Source organism: Triticum aestivum, chromosome 1D (assembly GCF_018294505.1).
Source record: "Triticum aestivum cultivar Chinese Spring chromosome 1D, IWGSC CS RefSeq v2.1, whole genome shotgun sequence".
Classification (NCBI taxonomy): domain Eukaryota; kingdom Viridiplantae; phylum Streptophyta; class Magnoliopsida; order Poales; family Poaceae; genus Triticum; species Triticum aestivum.
This window is the reverse complement of record NC_057796.1, coordinates 15126891-15132235: the sequence shown is the minus strand read 5'-3', so window position 1 is coordinate 15132235 and position 5345 is coordinate 15126891.

Below are 5345 nucleotides of genomic sequence, written 5' to 3'. Positions count from 1 at the left end.
GATAATGAAATTCTCCTTTGGGATCTATGACCTGGTCGAGCAAAAATCCCATTATTTCCTCTTGAAGTGCCCGTATGCGAGCCTCCGGTAGGAGCTGATCCCGCATCTCCTTCATCTTTAAAGAAGAGATCAAATATACATGTATTATTAGTTATGTGTATATATATTAGATAATGATGTAAAAATTGAGAATAGTGTTCTGGCAAACGTACCCATTGGTCTATATCAGTTCTCTTTCTTTCGGTAGTCATCATGCGAATGTTCTCGCAAACGTAGAATGCACATAAATCAGTCCCCGGCGCCTGCTTCAGGGCCTTTACGAGAATAGAATTCAGTCAGATAATAATTAGTCAAGCATGATAATTAATGGTATTAAAACTAGAATTAAAGAGATGGTAGCTAGCTGGTATTAGCTACTTTAATTAATTACGTTGGGTCGGATCCATTTCAGCTCTTTTTTCCATGGGCCATCAACCTGTTTGATGAACTTTTGCCAAGCCCTGCCCACTGGCAAAGAAAATGAATAAATGAGTTATTAATTAGTTGATATCAGGAGATGGCGAACTAAAAAGGCCGACATATAGTTCGATAATGATAGAAATTACCTGTTGACCATCCCCTTCACGATTTCGTATTTTTAAGTAGTGAGTCCAGTACTAGAACTTTTCCCTCGTCAACTTCAATGATTAACAAGATCCAGTGGAAACTGCATGCGCACACGTTTGCATGTATAATTAAGCGGGCATGTGCATAACTCATCAACTACCCTAAACCCTATACACTTATTAACATCTAGCTAGTAAGCAAAAACAGAATTTGCAGTACAAGACAGTGTGACTCATCCGAAGTTGTAAGAAAGTAGTATTTCTGGACATGCATTTAGGCGCTTCAAGAACTCTAGCAAGCTTTTCTCTGTGTATGGTCAATCATATTCTTGTGACCATGTCTTTTCATTAATGATATTTGGGTCAATGAACCCAATGCCATAGCGTCCAGCTTTTTTCATTTCAAACATCTTCATTCTGCATAATACCACAAAATAGAATATAATGAGGTAACTACAGGAAATGAATAGAACGAACACTATAGCTAGCTAGAGAATTAAATTAATTACAGAAAGAAACCACTTACAAACAATAGCAACTGATGATAGATTTGTTGAGTGCGTCTTGATTGAATAACTCAAACATTTCTTGAAACGCAACCCACAGATCTTTTCCATGGTAGTAATAGTCTTCAGCTACTTTCATCATGAGGGACTCTCAATTGGTAGTCTTGGCTTTTTTCATGTACCATTCATGCAATTAATACATTCTCGTTGATAGAAGCTTGACCTCCTCAGGCTTCACCATAGGCTGGCCGCGGGCATATTTCCGTTTTATGACCTCCTCTCTAATCGTATCCATGGGCTCAAAATCTAGGAGTTGATAAACAGTGACACCGGCCTCTTCAGCCATCCTTCTATGAGTGTCGGTTATTACCAGCTGACCGACGCCGGTACTCGCATGTGTTGGTACAATGAGCGGGGGGATCGATGGCACCGCCTGTTCTCCCAGCTGGGGAACAGTTTTCCCGCTTTTTTGGCAGCTGCTTGCTGGAGCTCGAGCTCGACTCATTATTTCGTGCTTGACATGCCTTCCTGATTTGGCGCTCATAGTTTGAGTCCCTAGGCTTGGGAGCTGGTGCTCGAGCCATACGAATGAAGTGGTCAACGACATGCTCAGGCACTTTCTCCTTTGGCGGCGGTGGCGGTCTCGGTCCAAAATGGGCGTCCAATTGGGCCCTGCATTCGGCTTTGTTTTCCTCCACAGTCATGTCGTAAGGCCTCTTCGGAAGAGGCGTGAGGCTTGGACCAAATTGGTATCCCTTGCCTCGTGTACCTTTACTTGTACCGCTAGCCACCATAGCTGTGGCGGCTCTCTTGCGTTGTTGCTTAGGCGGCGGAGCCCGCTGAGGCGGCGGAGACGGCTGACGCGGTGCCTGACTTGGAGGAGGAGGAGTGGGCTGACGCGTTGTCGAACTTGGAGGGGGAGGAGTGGCCTGACGTGGTGCCGGACTTGGAGGAGGAGGAGTGGCCTGACGCGTTGGCGGACTTGAAGGAGCAGGACTCTGCTGAGGCGGTGGCTGATGACTTGGAGGAGCGGGAGTCTGCTGACGCGGTGGAAGACTTCGAGGAGGAGTCGGCTGACGCGGTGTCGGTGGCCTTGGAAAGATGATGCAATCCTTTCTCCATAGAATGATACGATGTATGGCCTCTTCCAGTGTGTGCTTGTCGTCACCTCCAGGAATGTCAAGCTCTAGCCCCGAATATTGTGCCACCACTTTGTCAACCATGACACGAGCATAGCCAGTTGGAATCGGGTTGCAATGGAAGGTTGCTTCAGGGGGATTTGCATAAGCAACGACGTCTGCCACCTTCATCGATATTTTCTTCATTTTGAAGTGTAGCTCACAATTAGTGTTATCCATGATGTCATCCACAGGCTATCTATCCAGCAGTGCCTCATCGCCCGGGGCGGAACCCACGCTGCTTCTCGGCATGGATGGGATGGTGCTATCCAATGCTGGATCTGCTAGCTTCTGCTGCTGCTGAGACCCCCTTTCCTGGCTAAGTGAGTCGATCTGCTGCTGCCGCCGCTGGAATTGGAGTGCCAACTCCGCGTGCCTTGATTCTAGGCCTTGAAGACGTTCTGCTTCCTGCTTCCTCTGCTCCTCCTCCAGCTTCCTCTTCTTCTCCTTTTCCATCTTCTTTCTCGCACGACTTTTGTAGTCGGCGTTCCAGTCCTCAAACCCCTCATACCACGGAACAACGCCTTTGCCTCGTGTTCTTCCCGGGTGTTCAGGATTTCCCAGGGCACACGTAAGCTCGTCGTTCTCTCTGTTGGGCGTGAACACGCCCGTTCGAGCCTCTTCTATTGCAATAAGTAATTTGAGGTCGGCTCCTTTAAGACTTGCCTTCTCCAAAACCTGGCCTGTCTTTGGGTCCAACCTCCCCCCATGCGCATAGAACCAAGTCCTGCACCTGGGGGGCCAGCTCAATGTAACTGGAATGACCCCTGCATCCACCATCTGTTGCTCAGCCTTATCCCACTTAGGCCGGGCCACCGCGTAGCCACCTGGCCCCAGCTTATGGTAATGCTCCTTTTTCGCGGCATTGATCTTGTTTATTCTCGACCGTTCCTTAGCTAATTCCGATTCCTTGAATTTCATGAAAGCGGGCCAGTGATCTCTTTGCTTCTCCAGTGTTCCCGTGAATTCTAGAGTCTTCTTTCCTCCTTCGACGTACTTGGCCCATATAGTTTTCTTGTGGTTGTTGAATGCAACCGCCATCTTCCTAAGAGTAGCGTCCTTGACTTTCTGCACATCTGCATCTGTGAAATGATCTGGTAGGGTGAAATGTGACATGAGAGATTCCCAGAGCAGATCTTTTGCTCTTTGGTCAACAAAAGTAAGATCTGGACGTTCCTTTGCTGGCTTTTTCCATTCTTGAATGGAGATCGGGATTTGGTCCTTCACAAGAACTCCGCACTGACGAACGAACTTGCCGCATTCTTCTTAGGCTCGCTTGGTTCGCCATTAGGTTTGATGGCATCGATGTTGTACTTTACGCCATCCTTCCACTTTTTGGCCGGGCCTCGCACTGTCCTGCTGCTTGTAGAAGATTTGCTTGATCCGGAGGGCTGAAAGAAGAAAGATCGATTCATTAATATATATACAAATCATTTAAAACAAGTTATGATCACGAGATTCCTGCGTATATAAATATACCTCGCCGGTCTTTGTTATTTCAGGATCAACATTTTCTTCGTCATCATAATCATAGTTCTGGACTTCATCTATTCGTTCGTCTTCATCAAATATCATACCCTCACCGGTAGGGTTCAAAAATTGCGAGCCGTCATATTCTTCAAACTCATTTGGGCGAGGGGATGAGCGTATGATGTTGTACATGGCCTCCTCTCCTTCTATACCGGTATTGTCCATAGCTTTTATTTAACTAATCCAGAAGAAATATAAAACAATTTAGTATTCAGATTACAATGCATGCATGCAATCAATAAGGAAAAACTGAATCATAGTACATAATATGCATCATCGAATATAACCTCGAATGCATCGTCTCGAATATTATCGAACAATATATATAATCTCGAATACATAATCTCGAGTATTATCGAATAATATATATATATTCCAGAATACATCGTCTCGAATATTATCGAATAATATATATAATCTCGAATATTATCGAATACATCACTAGCTAGCTAATACATATCGAATACTATCGAATAATCTAGTTCACTCGTGGTTCCTGAGGCGCGGGCGGTGGACACCCAAAGAGAAGGAACCATCACAGGATCATAGCTCGGGTGAGATCCCCAAAGAACCTGCCAGGTATTGGAGAACCTAACGTCCAACGCAACCAGGTATCGAAGGACGTGCTCGTCCTCCTCTCTGACATGGTGACGTACCACCTCCGGCGGGGCCGGCTCCCTCCACACCAAAAGTGGCCCACGTGAACGCCACCAAAGGAGCTCCGGGTCTACGACGGGACCCGGGGCTGGGTTCCTCACCAAGCAGCGCTCCCCTGAAGGTAGCACCTCCCAGTGCCAGCCCGGCGGAGCCCAGTCCCTGACATGGCTCCTCTGAAGCAGGACGTCGTCGCGAACGGGTTGACAGCGAGGATGCGGGCCGGGCATCGTTGACGTCGAGAACAAATTCTATATGCAAATGTAACATTTTTTAAATGATTGGATTATTGTGATTTCATATATACAAATTCTATATGCAAATTCTATATGATCAAATGTTGCATATGTCAAAATTCAAACTTTGACATATGATATCTAGCTAGCTAGCTAATTCATCTAACATTAATATATCTAGCTAATTCATCTAACATTAATATATCTAGCTAATTCATCTAACATTTGACAAAATTATAAAAAACTAATTCATCTAACATTAATATATCTAATTCATCTATAACTAAAAGTATAAAAAACTAATTCATCTAACATTTCTATCTAATTCATCTAACATTCGACATTAATATATCTAATTCATCTAACATTTGACATTAATCTAATTCATCTAAAACTTTGACATTAATCTAACATATATATATATATATATATATTTAATTCATCTAACATTTCTATAACTAAAAGTATAAAAAACTAAAAAACATAAAAACAGAAAATAATTAAGAAAATGTGTGTGTGTGTGTGCGTGAGGGCGGCCATGGCGCGGCAGGGGGCCGGGTCTTAGAGCGGGGCGACGGCCGGCGAGGCGAGGCGACGGGGGCGGCGACGGGCTGGGGCGGCGGGCGACGGGGACGG